This window comes from Bos indicus, chromosome 25, assembly GCF_029378745.1.
Source record: "Bos indicus isolate NIAB-ARS_2022 breed Sahiwal x Tharparkar chromosome 25, NIAB-ARS_B.indTharparkar_mat_pri_1.0, whole genome shotgun sequence".
Taxonomy (NCBI): Eukaryota; Metazoa; Chordata; class Mammalia; order Artiodactyla; family Bovidae; genus Bos; species Bos indicus.
In genome coordinates, this window is record NC_091784.1 from 4,201,271 (window position 1) to 4,225,207 (window position 23,937).

General features: G+C 44.8%; 1 protein-coding gene across 1 annotated transcript in view; it reads right to left on the reverse strand.

Moving 5' to 3' along the window:
- Positions 1-23,937, reverse strand: part of CREBBP (CREB binding protein) — a 119,013-nt gene that overhangs the window by 94,632 nt on the left and 444 nt on the right. The gene's annotated exons all lie outside the window — the stretch shown is intronic.

Below are 23,937 nucleotides of genomic sequence, written 5' to 3' on the forward strand. Positions count from 1 at the left end.
ACACCTCCCGAGAATAAATGTGCAACGGATATACAAACACGTAAGGATCACAAAGGAAGATAAAACAGTAAACCAAAGAGACCATCCTTTGGTAATCAAACATGAAAATTATAGCAACTCCTTCTTTCCAGTCCCTCTCAAAGTAACACTTCTCTTGTGTGGCCTATATATGTCATCCCTAGTCCTTCACTGACCACGCAGTGTTCAAATAACAACAACCTGGCCATGCGTGCAAGTGCAAAGGACAAGATGTGCAGAAATACAGTCACCGTGGAATTACCTGTAACATCAAAATAAACGCAGACTATACTCAGAAGCAGTTTAACCTACTGGTTATCACAGCTCAAGACCAAGACTACCAGTATCTCTGGATGCCGGCTCTGCCTCCTGCTTCCCACTTACCAGCTGTGTGACCTTGGTTAAGTCACGTAGGCTTTCTGTGCCTCAGTTCTTCTCTAGAATCTGGGAGTGATAATGGCTACTACACCTCAGAGGGTTGCTGTGAGGACTAAATGAATTAATACATGTAAATAACTTAAACAGTGCCTGCGGGTGCTAAGTGTTCAGAAAGTATTGGCTACTTTTGTGTGCTTCCTAAGTCGCTTCAGTCATGTCTGACTCTGTGACCCCATGGACTGTAGCCCCCCAGGCTCCCCTGTCCATGGGATTCTCCAGGCAAGAATACTGGAATGGGTTGCCATGCCCTCCTCCAGGGGGTCTTCCTGACGCAGGAATCGAACCCACGGCTCCTGTGGCTCCTGCACTACAGGCGAATTCTTTACTGCTGAGCCACCAGGGAAGCCCTCAGCTATTATTATTACTGTCATCCAATAATAGAGGTTTAATAAGCTGCTGCACAATAGAAACAGGAGAACATTATACATCCATTAACATATGAAGACTGTACAAATATAGGAAAATGTTTGTGTTATATAAAAACATGCAAATAGAAACTGTATGCAGAATGGCACAGAGAGCAAGATTAGCACTAAAGTGCGTGCATGTGGGCAGTAGCTGGAAAGTAACCTGCCAAAAATAGGTGCACGGGTAAAATGGGGGGTGATGTGTGCATGCGGCTTATAAAATTTAACAAGCCATTGCCCCTGCCACCAACCACTTTTAGAAAATTGAAAACCTTTTTCTCCAAGGTACAGACTCTTGCGACTGTCTTCCCCAACCAGCTCCTCAGCTGGCTGCCTGGGATGTTCCTTTCAGGAAGGGAAGCGCCTTCCAGTCCAAGGAGCAAAAACCACCAGACCACCTTCCCCATGGCAAGTGACACAGTCCCAGCTATGGAAACGGAAGGCAAGTGGGCCAAGGCATTCTGGAGATGGTTTTCCTTCCCAATGCTAAGGGATGCTCAGAAAATGACCTCCCATTCTTCACTAGATTTCACCCTGGAACTGCAGCAACGCTTTTCAGCCAGGAAATGAGACAGGGCTCACGCGTTAAGGATGGCTGCAGGGCAAACACAAGCACCCAGGTCCATGAAGCCATCTCTAGGCTAACACAGCGATCCTGGAACCATGCCCCACCCCACACCATCTTCAGACTTCCTGTAACAAGAGAAAATACACTCGTATCACTGAAGCCATTCCAGCTGCAGTCTAAGGTAACTTGCAGCTGAAGGCATCTTGGTATCTTCATCATGTCTACAGATGAAGTTCAAACTCCTTCACTCTCCTCAGCACCTGCTGGGGCACCCAACCTCCCAGCCACAATACCACAAGCCAGCACCTGCATCAGCAAGCTTTCTCCTCTGTATGCACTTTCTCTCAGGCTAGAAAACCTCACGTCCAGCCCTCTGTCACATTCAACAGTAACTACGGAGACTCCTCCTGCAAAACCAACCAGTCCCTTTCAACCTCCTGAGTTCACTAAACATACATGCCTCATAAGCCACCTCGAACACATACTTAGTTCATCCTGCCTGTGAGGGACTAGACACTCCTTGCACACACACTCTGCTTGCAGAGCCTCTGAGAGCAGCTGCGGACGGCATGAGCCTCGCCTTTCCTCCTGAGTGCTTTACTGTGTGACACCTAAGAACACCCTTACACAAGCGCAGGGCAGCTGACAAATTCAGGAAACTGAACACTGATATGGTACTTAATACTGATTGCCCTTACTCAGATCTGGCCAGTTGTTCCCAAAATGTCCTTTATCACATTTCTTTTTCCTGTTGCAAAATCTATTTCAGATAAAGAAGAAAAAAACACACTGCAAAACAATTTAAAAAAAAACCCATTTCAAGATCCCAACACATTTAGGTTGTCATGTCTCTGTCTTCTCCTTTATTCTAGAAATGACCTCCAGACTTTGTCTTTCATAACTCTGAGATTTTTGAAGAGGGTAGGTCAGTTGTTCTGTAGAGTGCCCCAAGGTGGGGTTGCTTCCTCAGGCTCAAGAACACTTAATTACAAAGCGACAACAGGACTCTTGGATACAGAAGACAGCAAAGAGAACCACTGGCCAGGGCTTCCCGCAGGCGACCTCCACACTCCTGTGCTTCCACGTTTTGGGGCTTCGGGGGTTCCATGCCACGGCTTTCATGCTATTGTGTCGTCCTTAACCTGGAGATTCACTAAGGTCTCCAGACACAAAGACGACGTGAGATATAGTCAAAATAAATGAGAACAACTCTCTAATATAACTAACATTTGTATTTGTTGCCTTCCACATGTACACACATCTGCTGCTGCTGCTAAGTCGCTTCAGTCGCGTCCGACTCTGTGCGACCCCAGAGACAGCAGCCCGCCAGGCTCCCCCGTCCCTGGGATTCTCCAGGCAAGAACACTGGAGTGGGTTGCCATTTCCTTCTCCAATGCATGAAAGTGAAAAGTCAAAGTGAAGTCGCTCAGTTGCGTCCGACTCCTAGCGACCCCATGGACTGCAGCCCACCAGGCTCCTCCATCCATGGGACTTTCCAGGCAAGAGTACTGGAGTGGGGTACCATCACCTTCTACTGACCACTATTTTAGAAAAATTGAGTGTGTGCATATGTTTAATTCAATGCTTCTTAATCTATGAACAAGAAAATGAAACTCATTTAAACAAAGACAATGGAAGCCACTTATTGCAGACATCAGGTTTCCTTCTTACCTGCTAGGAGGGGATGCAGTGTCAAGCCCTAGAGACCAGAAGAAGGAAGTGAGCTACAGATACTGTACATTCAAAGTTTGGAATAGCCTGCGGATGCTCCCGACTGACCCTTCCAGGAGTCCCAAAGCACTTTTCTAGGAGAGGGCGGGCAGGCCAGGACAACAGCAGGTAAATTCAGAAGAACAGATAACCACAGCAAAGTCAACAACAGGGTCCCTAGTCCAGCGTAGCAAGTGGGAGTCAGAAATGGGAACGCAGAAAGAACACTCGCAGGCAGAGCACAGGAGTGCAAATCCTGGCTGAGTCAATCAGCCCCGTGTCCCTGGGCAAACAGCTTAATCTCTGCGTCTTAATTCCCTCAACTGTGAAACAGGGACAATGGTATCCCAGGGCTACGCGCTGAGAGCAGCAAAGGGGCGCTTTGCCACTGACACCAGTTATCTTAACGCCATCCTGCACAAAAACTTTCTTACCTTTAAAAGTTCACCACGCGCTGCCACTATCAAACTGATGCGTATTCTTTTCTGGTTCTGTCTTGCTCTAGTCCCAGGGAGCCCGCACCTTCTACGGCTGTGGCAGGTGTTATGTCTATGCCTCGTTTCTGGTTTTGGTTTTTACTGGTCTGCCACATTGTGTCCACTCTTTCTCATCCTGTTTCAGCACAAGCACATCATCTCACAGCTGTCTGGGTGCAGGAAGGGTTGACTGACTCTGCTGCGTCCTCACCTACCCAGTCCAAACATGTATGAATACGCTAACAGCCACATACATGATGTACAGTCTCTGTAACAGACAGAAGGGGGTGTGCAGTGCTTGCGCAAGGCAGATCCACACTCACACCATCACACTTTCCTCACCATTACTCTTCCCTGTTCTCTAGTTCAGAACAAAACATGACACAGAAGAGTGAAGCAGGAGGCTGTTGCAACACAACACAGCTGTGCTTTCCACACACCCAGTGTCCCCACATACAGGTTGGGCAAACACCAGTCTGAATCATCGGAAGTTCCGAAAATTCAAGATTGAGCGCCACCACTTCCAATCCCAGGAGGTTCCTGTCTCCCCACCACGTCAGCACGGGATGGGCCCAGGAGAGGGCAAAGCTGAGGCTGCAAGAGATTCGGGGTGAACCTGCTTTCCAGGGTCACCCTCAGCAGAAGATGAGCCCTGTCACACAGCCAACGGCAGACGCTGTGTCCGCAGCCACAGCTGGGAACAGGAATTCTCGCCCCCTCGGGACTTTCCAGCCGCACCAAGGAACTCAAGATAGAACATACACACTTTGGGGAGTCAACCTCCACAAATGACTCTTCATTTGTGTCTGGAAGGCACTGGGAGAAGGAGGGGTGTGGGGCTGAACCTCTTTCCCCCCCGTCTCCACCAGGTCCAGGCTCCCCTGTGCCTCTCAGCTAAGCTGACCCGGGAAAAGCAGCTGCGGGCGCTCAGGCTCCACCACGCCCGGTGAGGCTGCGGCGCCCGTGGCAGCAGCTCAGGAAGGAGAAAGCTGAGCAGACCCGACGCCGCGGGAGCGGAAGGGCTTCACCACGCGGGGCCACAAGGGTCCTCTCCCCTCTGGACCACAGAGACCTCAGTCTGGGGACGGTCACACCAAACACTGACCACCCCCCATGCTGCAAGACCCATTCCGATGCATCTCGACCAGAAGGCAGCATTTCACTTTAAGGAATGAACTACTATCAGACACGCTGGAAAAGGCTTTTCATTTTACAAAATCAAATACCTGGCAGGTGACTGACTCAATCTTTCCAGCCAGTAACATCTGAAAAGTTTTGTTTGAAAGTTGTTGTTTCAAATGCATCAGCTAATTAAACAAACCATCTAAAAGACACTTCTTCCCTCAGGTTTTCTGAATTCTCCTCTTTCTGTCATAATATCTTATTTTCTTTGAATTACATTCAGAACCCCAGATCCTCCACATCAGCAGAACTGATTTTTCTCTCAAAACATGTACAAACCAGTTTATTACACTCTGCACTGGCCAGAAGTATGAACTCTTCCACAGTCTACAGACATAATGGGTGATCTTAAAATCTCCTATCACTTCTTGTTACAGCTCATGAGGCTGTAAAGGCCACGAACACAGGGATTAGGTCAGTGCCCAGTGCCTCCCACCCCATGCTTAGCAGAGGAGCCGGGACAGCCAACTGCAAGCTGAAAGAGAGAACAGGCCTGAGCTACAGGTGATACACAGTATCAATGTTAACAAGTTACTTTGTCTAGCCCAAGAGGGCAAGAGGTAATTTTAACATTTATTACTATTTTCCTAGAACAGAAACAAAGAGAACAAAATTCAACAATGAATTTTCTTGAAATGTTACATTATTTTGCTCATCCTCCTCTTCACACCTTCTTCCTGCTGCCTATCTTCCAGAAAACCAGCCAAGTCTATTTCCCCCTCTGGCTACATCTTGGCATCAATGACCCTCTATCCTACCGGTGATGCAAACATTAAAAAGCATAATGGAGAAGAGATGGTGGTATTGGAAGTAAACTACCCAAGAGTTTATAGACGCTGCTTTGTGCATGTGCTGCTCTACTTCTGAGCATCAAACTCCCTCCCAAGGATCTCTCTTCCCCACTTACCCCTATTTCTCTCTGCAGCCCTTCGGCCCCATGAAAAAGGCCTGCTTTCTTTAAAATCTTTTCAGAATTCTCTAGATTCTCTTCGGCATTATTAAATGCATCTCTTAAATCTTTCAAAAGCTGAGCACCTTTATTCATCAACCTTGGAAATTTTTACAAAAAGAATTTTAATTCCTGAGTCAAAACTGGATTAAAAGAAAGAAAGAAAAACCACCTTGAACCAAAAAGGGCAATGCATCCTGAAAAAGCTCACGTCTAAAGCTGAGGAATCCACAGATGTTAGACATTTTCACAGGGTTTTCAGTCTTAGATGACCTGGAGCCCATTCAAGGCCTCGTCAGTGCATTTGTTAATATACTGCTGATCAGACACCAACAACAGAGGCAGCACAGGCTGGGTAGTGAGGAAGGTACCCAGCCAGAGCCTCATTCGGGTCCATCTCTGTCTCTTACTCCTGCCTGCTCCCTATGTGTGCTTCCTTAGCTCTAACCTGGAAAGGAAAATTGTACCTGCCTCTAGGATCACTGAAGAAGGAATTAAGTCATGCACTGTGTACACAGCACTTAGCCTGGCATGCAGTGAGTGCTCAGTAAATATTAGTCATTATTATTACTGTCACTGCCCCATCTTCCACAGTTGCTATGAAGACTGAACGATACATGCACACCAAGGACCTGGCACCCTATGCCTGGTACAGAGTTCGTGCCAGCAATCGTCTCTTCTGTATGGTAAAAAGCCCTAATAATCTGACAATTCTACTAGATTTAATGCTCATATTGCTTTGAAAATTCTTAAAGATTATGCAAATAAATAAAGGAACAACTTTTCAACAATGGAGAAATAAAATTTTTTTAAAAATCTAAAGGAAAAGGAAAAGAAAAAAAGCACTATTTTATTGGCATTTATGCCACTATAAATAAACTTCAGGCATTTAGTCACATTCTTAAAAGACATCTAATGTAACCTTTTTTTTTTTTTGGTTACAATAACTATTAGGAAATAATTAAAAGCAAATTCTTTCTAAAATCATCTATGATTCAGGCTTCAATATTTAATGCAATACATAAATTAGTAAAAATAAGGTTTTACTTTATTCTGAACAGTGATTTTATATTGAACAACAACAACAACAAAATGCCCTTCCTCAAGATCACTATCTGCCCAAGAGCCCCAGGTGATCCCCCTCCTCCCAGGCCTTCCTCAGTGGGAGCAAGTCCCTGCTCTCAGGCCTTCGTTCCAGGCAGGGACGGTTCACCAGAGACTTGTATGAAAGGATTATAAGATAATACTGAGTGGAAGCTCTCTGTTACACTAGACCCTAAATCAGGAGAGTCCTGGACTTGCAGCCAGCCTCTGACCTCATCTGATTCCCTCAGAAGCCCCAGGGAAGGGGGAGTGCCATTTCCCAGACAGTTTAGGACAATTTACAGTTTCCTAAATGAGGTCTGTGTGCTGCCTCCTTCAGCCCTGAGGGGAGAAAAGCCTTCCTGGGACAAAGGTGGGAAAGAAGGTACTGTCAGAAGGTACAGCCACCATCAGACCAACCATCAACCACCAGCAGCCCCGGAATGGGGACCAGACAGCTTGGCCTGTAGAAAGGGGCTCACTGTTCTCCAGCATCCCGGCAGAGAAGGGCAGTGCTGGCAACCCAGTTAAAAGTCCCAGAGGAGGATGTGGGGGCGGAGCGAGGATTCGGCCTCTGTGGGAGCAACCCCTCACCTCAGGGGCTAGGCCACCTCAGACTACTGGCCACGGCGTATGTACAAGCAAGCAGCCAGCCAGAGATGGGTCCCCTGGCCCAAATGCTGGGAGCTGCAGCTGGTAGGCAGCAGTCCCATGTCAGGAGAAAGAAGAACAGCCTTGTTCTGAACTTAGAGGTGTCAGTGTACAACATATGGAAGTGTGTGTGGGCTAGGAGAGAAATGAATGCATTTAGTCTAAAAAGTACACCAACATCCAGACAATGGAATATTATTCAGTTCTAAAAAAAAATGAGTTATCAGGCCATGAAAAGACATGGAGGAACCTGAAAAGCATGTTACTAAATGAAAGAATACAATCTGAAAGATGACATACTACATGATTTCAACTATATGACATTCTGGAAAAGGCAAAACTATGGAGGCAGTAACAATAATCAATGATTGCCAGGAGTTTGCTTTTGTTGGTGAGGGGGATAAATTAGAAGGAACACAGGGGATCTGTTGTTCAGTCGCTAAGTGACCCCATGGGCTGGAGCCTGCCAGGCTCCTCTGTTCATGGGAGCTCCTCTTGCATGGGATGTCACTACCATTCCCTCTTCCTGGGGATCTTCCTGACCCAGGGATCGAACCTGCATCTCCTGCACTATGGGCAGATTCTTTACCACTAAAGCACCAAGGAAGCCCAGGGGATTTTTAGGGCAGTGAAAAAACGCTGCATGACACTCTAATGATGGATACATGCCACTGCACCTTCATCCAAACACACAGAATGTACCAAGCCAAGAGTGAACCCTGAAGTAAACTATGGACTCGGGATAATTATCATGAATCAACGAGGTTCATCAATCATACCAAGTGTACACTCTGGTGGGGGATGCAGATAATGGGAAGATTATCGTGGGTAGGGGGCGGAAGCATATGTGGGTAATCGCTGTACAACCTTCCCCTCAGTTTTGCTCTGAACATGAAAATGTGTTAAAAAATTGTCTTAAAGGGGAAAAAAAGGGTATGCCATAAAATTACAGATAAACCACAAACGACTGAGAGGTACAAAATGATACAGAATCATAAGCTGAAGAATAACTTGAGTATTTATCAACTGTATTAATAACATACACAAAATACCCAGTGATGTCTATGCTGGGTTTAAGCGTGCTGCTTTTAAAGCTTTAGGGCTCCACCAACATACAAACTCTTGGAGGACAATTTGATGATTTGATCAAAATTACAAATGCATGTTCCTTTCCATCATTAATTTCACTTTGAGGAATCTGTTCTACACAGATACATGTAGCTGAGGAGAGCTATTCATTATGGCACTGATGAGACTAGAAAGCTGACCATCCACCAGTGGGGAACAGACTGAACCAATCCCACACAGTGGGAACCAAGCAACTGCAGAAAGGGAGAGTGGGGAAGCTCTCCACGTGCTGCTGTGTACAGGCAGGCAACCATGTGGACGGGGTGCAGCTTCCAGTAAGAAGACAAAGGCAGGACAGGGGCAAGGGAGCTGCAAACATGCTCTCTGCTCCAAGAAATCACCCCTGAGGAAAGCACCGAGGGGACCGGGGGAGGCTCTCACTTGACAGACTTGTGTCAGTTTTTTAACAATGTGAGTGAACTACCGGTTTAATTAAAGAAACTGATGTTTTTAGGCAGCCCCTGCGGTGTCCAGACCCAGGCGATTAGCTTCAGCCCAGGTGATAACACCTGGAAGGCTTCCAGATGCTCCTGGTTACACTTGGAAGTGTTTATACAGTTTGAGGATGAAATCAGAAATGGGTTCAATATTACTTTAAAATATTTTTAGCATTCAAATGAGTTTGAAAGGCAGGAAAATAAAACGTACTGTAAAGAAGGACTTTTCAAAAATACTATCTTTTCTCTAAAGAAATGTGATAATCTACATATAATGTTTTATACCCAACGCAGTAGTAAAATACACGCTGCTCACGTTGGGAAAGGTGACATTATTTCAGTATACTCGAAGAAACATCAGCTGGCTGTCAGGTCCTGCAGCTTCAAGCACATCAATGAAGATTCTCTAACAAAAGGACTCTGCTACAGTCAGCGCTTGTGACAAAGGAAGTGATGACTGGACACCACACTAAAACACAATCATATTTTCCCATCCTTGGACAACACCTCTAAGTTAGTTTACATTCTGTTCAAATCATTCCTGCTACAGATCTAAAGGTTTTACAAGAGGGATTAACCAGTTACAAGAGGGAATTCCAGTTCTCCCCATTTCACAGATTCTTCTAACCACAAATACTAAAGATGTTTTGCTGTGGGTTTGACTTACTTTTAAACTAGTTTTTCATTTTAAAAACAATATATTTATGCTTTAAAGTTAAAAAAAAAAAAAAACACATTTGGAAGAATACACAGTGAAAGTGGAGGACTCCCATGCCTAAGAAAAACAATTTCCAGGGATTTCCTTCTGAAAATATTCTATGCATGCGTTAGTATATCTTTCTACCCCTAAAAAGGGTCTAATTATCATTTCTGCTCTCCATCCTACTTAACAATTCTGAAATTTATCTTCCATCTTAAACACCTATCAATTTCCCTCACCAGATGTGCAATGGCGGAAAGCTCAGCTACTCCTCTTCTGAAGGACAGCTGCGTCACCGTTAAGGTTCTGCAACATCTAGACTGACTGACTAAATTAACAGAAACGTCTGGGGTGAATATGAATATTCTCAGAAGTCCTACCAAGCCAGAGACTGATTTTTACTTTATCTACTTGGTGCAGAAGTAGGTTGTGTTAAGCTACAGGTATCTGTATGTCAACCAGTAAGGTGGTTAATAAAAACCACAGGTTTAAAGAATTTTTTCCAGAAACTGGGGAAAAAACCATAAAACAGAACTCTGGTGTCAACCAGGGTCACGTGATGTGCAACATGAGAACAGCAACAAAACCTTGAATACCCTTTGAGACGAGATTAATTTTTAAAACTTCGATTCTTCGTATTTATAAAGTGTAGCACAAATACAAAAATCATTCTGTGTTAAGTACAGTGCCAAAACATTTTAACATTTTAAAAAAAGGGATTTTTAGAATGATGCCCGCTCTTCAATTATTAATACTTCTAGCAGCTCTGAGCTATTCATCAGTCTGAAATGCACCTAGACTGGATCAACACACCCACGTGCCACTTGGGGAAGGAGGAGTAAGCAGAGGAAGCCTGTGCTCACATACACAGTGCGTCTCCTGCATGACACACGAGGAACACTAGCTGCCTGTGGGGAGGGGAATTGGTGATTTTGGAAAAAGGACAGGAAGGCTTTTCACTAAACAGCCTTTTGTACTTTTTGGAACACTATGAAAATGTCACCCAGTCAAAAGAATTTAAAAGAAAAAAAAACTTTTTTAACAAAAACCTCCTGTGTGTACAAAAATTTTCTAATACCTTAAATAAGAACACTACAGTTGACCCTTGAACAAGGGCTTGAACGGCACAGGCCCACTTAACACACAGTTTTTTTTCCAACAGTAACGACTACATAAAAAAAAATAATAATAAAGACTACATTACTACACAGTGGCTGGTTGAATCTGAGGATGCAGAACCGTGGATACAGAGAAACTGCGTTAGGGAGACACAGTGAAGGAACTGGTATACAGAGGGCAAGTTTTATATGGGTTTTTGACTGCACGGAGGGTTGGCACTCCGACGCCCTGCATTGTTCAAGGGTCAACTGTAGTTCTGATTCTTAGGTTGTTGTTCTTAGGGTCTTTTTCCTGCTCCTACAAATACAGTTTGGGGAGTGAGCAGGCAACTGTTGGCTCTCACTGCACATATGAACTTGGATGAAAATACACCTGGAAAAAGATGATTGAGCCTCCTGGAGAACAAGTCACAGTCATTTCCTCCAATCACCCTGAATGTGATGGGTTTCTAAAACTCTGAATTGCTTTTTAAGCCCCAAATGGACAGTCTGGATTCCCTGGGCCAACACTGCAGGCTTCCCACGCGGTGACCTTGCCTTCACGTGCCCAGCCTGACCCCCCCAATGGTCTGTCCTGCTCCAGTGCCCTTCCTCTAAGGAGTTTCCCTGACCAGCCAGCCAGCAGCTCCGGGCTCTTTCCCATCACGACACTGCTTTCAGTCTGTGATTAAGACAGGCAAGGGAGGGCTGCTGGGCTGCCTGACCGCACCACCACCCTCTGAGGTCCAAGAAGACGGGGCCACAATGATATAACCACAGCCAAGCAGTGTCCACACATAGTAAGCACACATAGATAATGTGAATTATATAAGCATTTTGATATTTGTTGAATAAAAGAATAAAGAGGGGCACAGTTGAGACTGGAGCCCAGGCCCACCAGGGTCGAACGACACTAGCAGTCTCCCCCTCTCAAGAGGCAAGACCACACTGCCTCTAAGTGGCAATTTATTGAATGTAAAAGAAAAACAAAACTGGCTCTTGCAAAAACTTTACTTGCTCAGAAGTGTATACCTCCAGACCACCACACTCGCTATTTATGCCGTTCCCTGTGCCTGGAATAGTACCTCTCGTGTCTTACTCATTCTCAGGTCTCTGTTAGCTCCTCCAGAAGCCCTACCAGGGCCCTTCCGAACAGCCTCTGTCCTATGCCCCAGTCGAGGCCTCCTTTCCAAGGCGCTCAGTTGCCGCTGACAGAGCTGCCTTCCGTGAAGGCAGACCCTGGGCCCACCGTGTCCCCTAGATTTCCAGGGCTGACTCACACTAGAATACTTTCTACATGAGTGAAAAATCTAGAATCTAAACCAAAGTGTATTTTTAAAAATGTTTTCCATCTTTAAAAGTTGGTCCTTTTAGAGGACTTGGGCTTCAGGCCTATATCTTAAAGAACACTCTAGGCAAATGAGGTAAGTAAATTTGCCTGCGAATGCAGGAGATGTGGGGTTGATCCCTAGGTCGGGAAGATCCCCTGGAGAAGATGGCAATTCCTCCAGTATTCTTGCCTGGAAAATTCCATGGACAGAGGAGCCCATGGGCTACAGTCCATGGGGTCGCAAAAGAGCTGGACACAACTCAGCGACTAAACAACAACGAACGTGACTTTGGGCTGCGCTGTCTGCGCAGCAGCGGATAGGCACATGTGGTTATTAACATCTATATTAGTTACAATTAAAGAAAAATAAAAATGCCATTCCTGAGTCACACTACTAACAGTCTAAGCACTCACTGGCCACAAGAGTCTAGTGGACCCAGTCCTGGGGGTGCGGGTCTAGAAGGTGGCCACCGTCAGTGGAAGTTCAACAGGACTGACCACCATGAGAACTCTACAGAGTTTCCAACAAGGGAAATGTCCAAAACCATTCTTACTGTTGAGAAGGAACCAGTTTTTCCTTCAACTTTCAGATTGAAAAAGTCATCACTGTGAGCTAAGACAAGGAGTTAATCTTTCAATACGATTTTCTTAGAGATTTTTAAAAGAGAAGTTCAACTCTGGGTGGATTCTGCTCTTCAAACAAAAAACAATCCCAACAGCAGTAGCTGCTGCTGCTGCTAAGTCGCTTCAGTCGTGTCCGACTCTGTGCAACCCCATAGACAGCAGCCCACCAGGCTCCCCCGTCCCTGGGATTCCCCAGGCAAAAGTACTGGAGTGGGTTGCCATTTCCTTCTCCAATGCATGAAAGTGAAAAGTGAAAGTGAAGTCGATCAGTCATGTCCGACCCTCAGCGACCCCATGGACTGCAGCCTTCCAGGCTCCTCCGTCCACGGGATTTTTCAGGCAAGAGTACTGGAGTGGGTGCCATCGCCTTCTCCGCAGCAGCAGTAGAGGCACAACCAAAACGACACAGACAATCTATCAGAGCTTTATGCCTCTTTTGTTATTTTCAATAAAAATTACAACTAAATAAAATGTAAAAAAGATCCAATGTAAAGATGAACACAAATTAGGGAGAAAAATTCTTTGTCCACCATGGGGCAATCTTTACTAGCAAAACCCATAAACTGCCATACCTAAAATACGTAGGTGGCTTAGAGTTTGTAAAAACCCATGTACCAATGCAGGGCACTCGGGTTCGATCCCTGGTGGGGGAAGATCCCCTGGAGGAGGAAATAGTAATCCTCTCCAGTATTCTTGCCTGGGAAATCCCATGGACAGAGGAGCCTGGTGGGCTGCAGTCCACGGGGTCCAAAGAGTCAGACACAACTTGCCCATTAAACAACAACAAAAACAAAAATCTAGAATGGAAAAAATAGTAAACTCCACTGAGGTCACTTCCTATTACGGAATCTGCAGGAATAGAAAACTCTACAACACAGCAAGCAGCTGAATCTACCCCTTTCAAGATCAGTGGTTGCTGAATCAAAGAGGAAATTAAATTTCACTGATATTTCAACCAATCAGCCTGACTAAACTGGACAGTGACTCAAAGGACGTTTTCTCCCCTAACTCTGTTCTCTAAAAAAGAAAGACCATTTGTATAGTTTCTCTGTGCTCACTTTCTTTCCCCGCAAGTCCTAACTTAAGTCAAGTCCCTGTTCTGAAATAATACTAGAAAAACAGTTCCATTCAGACTTCAATTTTCCAATAAAGAACAATTTTAAACTACAAACACAGACTGAGTGAAGTGTGTCACGCTCGCACCCATGTCCTGGGACTTCAATCTCAGCTCTCACTCACTCCTCTGCCGGCAGGGGCGGAGGCCGCGCTGGCCCTGGTGCTCCATGGGAACCAGCAGCAGCGGCATCTTCTGTGTGCTCGGCGAGGATGTCCACGGATCTGGTTCTGGGTCAGACCCCTCACCTACATCAGCCCGTCCTCACCAGCCCAGGAGGAAAACGAATCTAGTACTTTCCCACACAATGATACAACAGTAAGAGCCACTGCACCTGGCTAAATGACAGAAACCACAGGAACCGTGTGTGTGTGTGTGTGTGTGTGTGTGTGTGTGTGTGTGTGTGTGTGTGTGTGTGTGTGTGTCTGTCTGTCTGTCTCTCTCTGTGCACTCACTCATGTCTGACTCCCCAAGGACTGGACTGTAGCTGGCCAAGCTCTTGTGGGATTTTTCCAGGCAAGAATTCTGGAGTGGGTTGCCATTTCCTATTCCAGAGGATTTCCTGGCCCAGGGATCAAACCCACGTCTGTTGCATCTCCTGCACTGGCAAGTGGATTCTCTACCACTGCACGATCTGGGAAGCACTCAGGAGCCCAATATGCAAAGCTAATCAAACTGAGAAAAAATGCAAAATTTTAGGGGGAAAGACTCCCTTTTAGACATGAGATCCATCCTCCCCAACCAAGTTCTAATGTACAGTCATTGGTCCAAGTCACAGAGCTGAAGAGCTGGATACCAAGCTCCAGTGTCCACTGAGTGGAAGCCGAGCTCCTTCTTCACTACCACACTGCCTGCCTCCCAGTATAAAAAGCTCTGACATTTCCTTCAACTCTGAGTCATGGTTAGAAGGTTCTACTTTTAATCAAGTGACAAACACTCAAAATATTTTAATCCAAAGGAACTGGGTCAAAGTCAGTTCAGTTCAGTTCAGTCGCTCAGTTGTGTCCAACTCTTTGTGACCCCATGGATTGCAGCAAACCAGGCTTCCCTGTCCATCACCAACTCCCAGAGCTTGTTCAAAGTCATGTCCATCAAGTCGGTGCTGCCATCCAACCATCTCATTCTCTGTTGTCCCCTTCCCTTCCTACCTTCAATCTTTCCCAGCATCAGGGTCTTTTCCAATGAGTCAGTTCTTTGCATCAGGTGGCCAAAGAATTGGAGCTTCAGCATCAGTCCTTCCAATTAATATTCAGGACTGATTTCCTTTAGTATTGATTGGCTTGATCACCTTGCAGGGGACACTCAAGAGTCTTCTCCAACACCACAGTTCAAAAGCATCAATTCTTCGGTGCTCAGCTTTCTTTATGGTCCAAATCTCACATCCACACATGACTACTGGAAAAACCAGAGCTTTGACAATATGGATCTTTGTCAGCAAAGTAAGTCTCTGCTTTTTAATATTATGTCTAGAATGGTCATAGCTTTTCTTCCAAGGAGCAAGCATCTTTTAATTTCATGGCTGCAGTCACCATTTGCAGTGATTTTGGAGCCCAAGAAAATAAAGTCTCTGACTTTTTCCATCCTTTCCCCATCTGTTTGCCATGAAGTGATGGGACTGGATGCCATGATCTTAGTTTTTGGAATGGTGAATTTTAAGCCAGCTTTTCACTCTCTTCTTTCGCTTTCATCGAGAAGTTCTTCAGTTCCTCTTTGCTTTCTGCCATAAGGGTGGTGTCATCTGCATATCTGAGGTTATTGATGTTTCTCCCAGCAATCTTGATTCCAGCTTGTGCTTCATCCAGCCAGGCATTTCACACGGTGTACTCTGCATATAAGTTAGATAAGCAGGATGACAATATACAGCCTTGATGTACTCCTTTTCCAATTTGGAACCAGTCTATTGTTCCATGTCTGGTTCTGTTGGTTCTTGATCTGCATGCAGGTTTCTTGGGAGGCAGGTAAGGTAGTCTGGTATTCCCATCTCTTTAAGAATTTTCCAGTTTCTTGTGATCCACAAAGTCAACAGCTTTGGCATAGTCAAAGCAGAAGTAGATGTTTTTCTGGAACTCTCTTGCTTTTTCGATGATCCAGCAGATGTTGGCAATTTGATCTCTGGTTCCTCTGCCTTTTCTAAATCCAGCTTGAATATCTGGAAGTTCTCGGTTCACGTACTGTTGAAGCCTAGCTTGGAGAATTTTGAGCATTACTTTGCTAGCGTGAGACAAGTGCAACTGTGTGGTAGCTTGAACATTCTTTGGCATTGCCTTTCTTGGGATTGAAATGAAAACTGACCTTTTCCAGTCCTGTGGCCACTGCTGAGTTTTCCAATTTGCTGGCATATTGAGTGCAGCACTTTAACAGCATCATCTTTTAGGACTGAAATAGTTCAGCTGGAATTTCATCACCTCCACTAGCTTTGTTCATAGTGACACTTCAAGTTAAGACCCACTTGACTTCGGACTCCAGGATATCTGGCTCTAGGTGAGTGATCACACCATCATGGTTATCTGGGTCATTAAAATCTTTTTTGTACAGTTCTTCTGTGCATTCTTGCCACCTTTTCTTAATATCTTCTGCTTCTGTTAGGTCCATACCATTTCTGTCCTTTATTGCACCCATCTTTGCATGAAATGTTCTCTTAGTATCTCTAATTTTCTTGAAGAGATCCTTAGTCTTTTCCATTCTACTGTTTTCCTCTGGTTCAGATCATGAACTCCTTATTGCAAAACTCAGACTTAAGTTGAAGAAAGCAGGGGAAACCAGTAGACCATTCAGGTATGACCTAAATCAAGTCCCTTACAATTATACAGTAGAAGTAACAAATAGATTCAAGGAATTAGATCTGATAAAGTGCATGAAGAATTATGGACAGAGGTTCGTGACATTATACAGGAAGCAGTAATCAAGACCATCCCCAAGAAAAAAGAAATGCAAAAAGGCAAAAATGGTTGTCTGAAGAGGTCTTACAAATAGCTGAGACAAGAAAAGAAGCTAAAGGCAAAGGAGAAAAGGAAAGATATACTCATCCGAATACAGAGTTCCAAAGAATACCAAGGAGAGATAAGAAAGCCTTCCTTAGCAATCAATGCAAAGAAATAGGGGTCAAACTCATATAGTCCATAATTGTCAAAGCAAACCCCAATTATCTGATGTATTTCTATAGTTCCTGAATGTTATCATGAAGTTTGTTGATAAATCCACCAAAATCCACGTTATTCAAATATGGCCCAAGCCTCACTCTACAGGCTGTTATAAAAAATAGTAGCTTATTTTTCTTGTGATTTCACTGGGTATTCTAACTACAAAATTAAAACATGTCCAAGTGATACAGTTTTGATTTTTAAAAAATTCAAAATATTTGGGGGCAGTGCAAAAGGAAGCTGTTGAACTATATAAAGATTTTACTTCACAACAGAATTGTACAACCCCTTTAAACAGCTCCAACTATTAAGAAACACCTACTACATAAACTAAGGCACAGGTGTATTAGAAAGACTGGCAAATTAAGAGACTGTCAAACAGCAGCAGACGGGACATCTAGAAATAGGAAAGTCAGATTTAACCAAGTGAAAATTTCTTCAGCATTAGATTTTACTATTCTTAGCGATAGTTCAACTAAACATTCTTTTGATTAATGGAAATGAAACACGGGGGAAAATGACACATGGGATGATATCCAAGTCTTTCTAAGGGTAAGGTTTTAAAAGACAGGAATTTGACTTTTAGACATAGAGCTCAAAAATAGCCTTAATTCCCAAATTTAGAACAAGAAAACACCCTAAAGGCAGATTTTTCTAAATCAGCAGCAGTCGTTCTGTGTAGTGTCTAAGAACACGGAAAAAAAGCCACTTTTGCTTACTTCCATGCCTTTCCTAAAGAACCGCCGCCCCTCCCCACCCCGATTCCCAACTCTTCCAGTCAAAGCTCGAGCTGGGCAACCCTTGCACATGGCTCTTCCCCAGCACCCCTGTTGGCAATCACAGCCCCACGGAAAGTCGCCAGCGTCCCCAACAGGCACTGGTGCAAGTGCGGACACCCTGCATCGATGCCTTGCTGTGACATGACAATTCCTGAAAGCTAAACCTAGACTGGACGGGGAAAGTGTGGCACCCCTCACCCCCCGCTTCCCAGTTTGTGCAGGAGCTGTGTACACCACTCCAGATCCTGAGAGCCCCCCAGGTGTGGGACAGTCTTCTGATGAGAGACGTGCCACTAGGGGAAGGGCTCAGGGGACACTGGGCACACGTGCTGAAAATCAGGAGGACATGGCCAGGAGCCTGAGGGCATCTGAGAGAGCAGCTGGGACAACCTGAAAGGACTCAGGTGCAGGCCATGGGCCAAGATCACACCGAGAGAGGAAATTCTCTGAGTAGCCAGAGCGCTTTTCCCAGCACACAGAAAGTATAGAAAACCAGCAGACTTCCCAGGGTGCGGGCTTCAAAGAAAAGACCACCAAGTGCCTGCCTCTGGTGCCACCGCCTCCTGAACACCCAGCCCTGGGCTTCTGCACAAGGGGCACTCAGTGAAAAGCAGGTGAGTAAAGGAAGCTTCCTTCAATTGCCCTTTCTGAGTTGTGCATCTGGGCACCTAACTGCATTTTACATTCTTTTCTCAAGTTCTGTTTCTTAGTCTTCTCTTCGTCAACACAGTTCTAAGCTACTAGAAGGCGTCACCCGGATCCTCTGTACACTTATGGCATAAGGGGCACCTCAGATGGAAGTGTGATACACACACTAAGTCAACAGATTCACACGCTGGCTGCCTAAAGAGTCCGTGACATATGCTTCAAAATTAGTAAGAATTTTCAGAACATACCACACTGCTTAAGTTTTTGCAATTTTAAAATTTCATGGCCATCGTGTTCCTATTAAAAAAAACAGTTGAAAACGGAGGCAAAAAAATCAATAGTGCTGATGGAAGAATTCCTGGCTATATGCTGAATGTGCTCCACTACAACAGACCTGCCCACTGGTGTCCTGTGTGGACGCGTGCATGCGGCTGCTACTGCTTCCAGAACCACCAGCAAACGTGGCTACAAAGTGCACCTCTTCCCCTTGTCCAGACAGCGCTGGCGCCGGGCACCTCTCACACACCATCTCACCCAGCCCCTGGGGAAGGGAATGCTCGTTCTACTCCACACCTGAGGCAACTGAAAATCCTCAGAGCACCAGTCCCATATCACCTTGGAGTCACAAACTGCAGCCTCAAGGCCAAACCCCCAGCTGCCAGTTTCTGAAACCAGAGTTTTACTAGTTTCCTGGCATATCCGTGGACATACCACCCAGAGCCACTTTCACGTTGAAGTGGCAGCACTGAGTGAGCAGCTGTGGCAGAGACCACGTGGCCTGCGGAGCCGAAATTCTGTCCTCTGACCCTCTACAGAAAAGGTGTGTAACCCATGCACTTGGGAATGATGCTGCAGCCCCTGCAAGACTCAGAGCCCAGAGCACAGGAAGGCTGGGGAGAGTCTGCAGGCAAGAGCCTCAGCCATGACCAATTTCTCCTGAGCACAAATCTGCTCTTGAGCAACACTTTCTTACGTGTCCCTGGAATATACCGAAGAGCTGGTTTGAATGAGATGAAGAGGTGCTGTCCTGACTAAGAATACACCAACAACTAACCTGGCTGAAAGCAAGCCTTCCTCGTATTGAACAGCTCACAGTAAGGAACATTTCATATTAACAAGGGAAGGAAGGCATGCTTTGGCAAAATCATTTTTAACTATTTGTCTTCAAACACATTAAGTGAAAACACAAAGTCGGCACTTCCATAGCCCCAAGTAATCACATACTTTGTCACACAACTACAATGGCACAAGTCAGAAGTTGTAAAAACACAGGCTAACAATACAAGCATTAACTTCCGACTATAGGATTAAGCCTAAGTCCCTTTACAAGTCATTCTCAACCATGCTGGAGAATCACACAATCAAATTCAAGCGTTAAGCAGGGATGATTCCCAATCTTATGCTCTACTGTGACAACTCCCCTGGTGGGATTTATACTTACCCCCACCCCAAGCAACTTCAAATGTGGCCACTGTCCTCATGCCTCTCAGTTATCCAAGAATCCCTACTTTTCTACCAAGTAAAAGCTAAGCAAAGTCATGAAAAGCCCTAGCCCTAGAAGTCTCTGCAAAAACTCACAGCTCCTATTTAGCTGGCACGTAGTAAAGACACGAAATAACCCGAGACTGGTCCTCAATTATCCGCTGCAATAAACAGGTGAGACCGTGTACACCCTGGATGACATCCTGCAGTGCCAGAACAAAGGGGAGGGGGCGCCCCTGCCCCTGGAGGGGAGCATACTCTTGCTTGCCCACGCCCAACCACCCGCTGCCAACATCCCCGTAAAGCCACTGACAAACTGACCCCACTTGCTGGAGTTATGCTACTGAAACTTGCTAAGGACGTAGTCTCCTGAGTTCACGATTCAAGTAAATTCTGTGTTTCTGGATGCAGATTCACAAGATGAATGTACAGACTTTAAGGATCTAGGTTAGGTTCTGGCTTTCACCCTTTGCATTACTTTCAGTAGATCATCTCTCTCAAGTCTGATTTCCCACCTGGAATTGGCAAAAACAGTATTTTCCCTTCCCACCTGACAAGATGCTGTTGAGGATCAAACTGAAGTGATGGGGAGAAAAGAACTCTTGAGATGTAAACCTAAAAGGTCATCATTTTGCTGTAAAAGGCATTTTGGTTGGTAATGGTATTTACACCAAGTATCTTTAAATACAGTTTTCTATTGCATTTAAAGGGATTCACAGTATACAATGTAACCACAACTGCTTAGGGACATTTACTGGAGTAGGAAATGCAACCCACTCCAGTATTCTTGCCTAGAGAATTCCATGGACAGAGGAGCCTGGCAGGCTATAGTCCATGGGGTCACAAAGAGTCATACATGATTGAGCAACTAATACACACTAGCAACACGTATACAGCACGAGATAAAATATACCTATATTCAACTTTCAGAAGGCAGTCCTACAAACTTTTATAGTAGATTTGTTGAATGTATATTTGGCCTCAATAAAGCTGACCAAAAAAGAAACCTCTACTGCTTGCCTAGGTATTTCTTCCATACTGTTAAATCATGAATCCCTGCTGCTGCAAAACAGTAATACGCTATTTTAATGTGGAAATATTAAACACAAAAATTTCCAGAACACACAACAAACTATATACTGGTCCCACTGCTCATAAAGCGTGCCAAGTCAATGAAGATGACAATTGTGAGAAAGCATCTACGTCCTCAATGTAAAACAAGACAAGGCTACTTCAGCAACATCAGATGCCATCAAATCCTGTGCCGCTTCAGAAGAAAGGCTAGGTGTGGGTGGAAAGCACTGCTTTCCCTTCCTCCTCTTGCTACCTTTTGGGGCACCTTTCCTATTTCTGCATCACCTCCGCATGTTCTCCTTAGAATCGTCCCCTGATCTCCCCAGCCTGCACTGACCTCTCCCACCTGTCACTGGTGGCAATGGCATTGGTCAGAGATCCCACCTTACCTTATTGGGCCCTGCGCACATCCACGCTCCCCCGGCTGGACTGCAAGCGCCCTGCAGGCAGCATCCTAGCTGGTCAGCTCCTCAGCATCAGGTGTACTATGCTCGGGGGCTCATGGCCTGCCCACCAGACTCAGCTGACAGACAGGATGGCTCCGAAGGCCAGTCCCCAGAGACACGCACTGGATCATGACCGTCCGAGTCCCTCCTGCTTCTCAGGCCACCAAGGCCACCTCCTGCTCCACCTAACCCTTCAGCTATTCCCATTCGGAGCGCCCCTCCCTCAAATTTTATCTCATGAGCAGCGAACACACCTTGCTCTGCCTGGCCGAACTTTATCCCAGAAACCACAAACACACATCCCCTCATTAAAATGAGGCTGAGTCTCTCAGAATGATATTGCCAGGTCTCTCCCTGCTTTTCCATCTATTCAAATGCTTCCACTCTGTGCGTGTAATGTAATTCCTTTAGTCCTTTATTTGCTTTAATATATGTCCTTAAAATCTCTATTTTAGACTAGCAATTATGGGAGACAAAGTTACACCTTGTTTAACATGTTCAATGGTGATTGAACATGTGGGCCTTCCATGGCCCCCACACTAACGGACCATTTCACAACAATGTGACGTTGACGAATATGCAACCAAGGACCCAACATAAATATAATGGTGAATTTATTCTTTGGATTATTTAAACAGAGCCATTAAAAACTGATTTTTTTGTTCCACATTCACAAAAGAGCCCCCGTGCCTTACAAGGGTCAAAACTGGAAAGAAGGGGGGAAAAATGGTCATGAGTAGAAAATCCTTTTTGATAAAACTCTGTTGTGATTAGCAGCACATTAAGTATCTAACCATCCAGGAACAGAACTGCCCCAAAGGCCAATCCATTGTGCACCATCCTGGAAACAGCTGAAAGTATATAGTGCAACAAGCCTTTCTGTTAAAGTGTCATGTTACTAATTTGTCCCTCTTTATAAAACAAAATCTAAAATAACCTCATTTAACAATAGCAAAGCTGCAAAGCCATTCAAAAGTTACCAGTTTCAGAGGACAAGCTTCAAGGCCGAACTTGTCTGGTATGATCTACATTTCATATGTTCAAAGATTTTTCACTCAAACATGTCAAGATTAATGAAGCAAAGGAGATCTATTCTGCAGTAAAATCATAGTATTTTCATGGTGTGAAATCAGAGCATTTAACTCTTGCCTGTTCCCACATCTCTCACTTCAGATAAGCCGATTTTACAAAATTAACATCAAACTCAATTCTTTATCAGCTTTTAAATAGAGTATTATTAGTGACTTACATATCACCCACCAGACTTACTCATTCCTCTCCGCTGCTTAACAAATTTATTTCAACCAGACAAGAATCTCATGACTGATTTTTTTATTGTTTCTCTCACTTCCACATTAAATAATAGTCTAGGAATTGTATTAAAACTGCAGCCACAAAATTCAAGTTTTGTCTCAACAGGAGAAAGAGATATTTAGACCACTAGTAGAAAAACGCTAGTGGTCAAAGAAATATTTGCACAAGCTGAACAGCTGTGTCTACTGCAAATCTGAAGGCACTGCTGCAGCAATATAATTCAATTTGGACCCATTCATTATAAACTGATTTTCAGATGCTGCTACTGCAAGACCGTAGTGGAGAAATGCAAGCAACGCTGGGAATCAAATCATGGGCAGCAGAGCACAAGTTTGCGTTTTACTGCAAAGGAGAGCTCTGAAAGAGGAAACATAACTAGTACATAACGCTACCGTGAACCAGCCCAGAAAAACCCAGAACCATTAAACCAATAGAAAACTAAAATACTTCTCTTAGGCAACTGATATGAGTACCGAAGAAAGTCTCCAGACAAGCTGTTTAAAAGATTTATTTAATACTCTGATAAAAAAATTTTTTTAATGGTAACTCCGACATTCCTGAACATAATTTATTTATATACATATATATATATATACACACACATATATACATATATATATATGTACATTGTAAGAACAACACAAGCTCCCCTGGAGACTGCGGCCCAGATGAATCTGCTATTTAACTTTCTTCCGAAGTTATACACGTGAAATTAACACTCCACAGCAACTTTTATGACATCTTGCTAAGAAGTTCTGGGTTGTGAAAAATGGAATGGCTTAGGTGACCAGCGACAAGAGTTTTCAAAATAGCACTAAGCATTTTCTCAGGAAGCACATTCCAAGAAACTTATAAGTCGTAACTCACGGGCTGGCTGCTGTTAGGAAAGTCCTCTGGTCGCAGCCTTGTGAATATGTTACCGATTCAGAAAACTCTTCGGGATTCCTTTCGGCTGCACTATTTCCTTCTCACTAGCCAGCGTCGCCTCCGCTGTCATCCCTCCAGCCAGCCACGCTTGTGTGGACGGACACACGGCGGCAGTGGGAGGCAGACGGAATCACCACGCAGAATACACACGCTCCACTTTACTTTTTCTCCCTGGAAGTACCACTCGGTCTCCCGGCGAGGAGGGCTCCCCAACT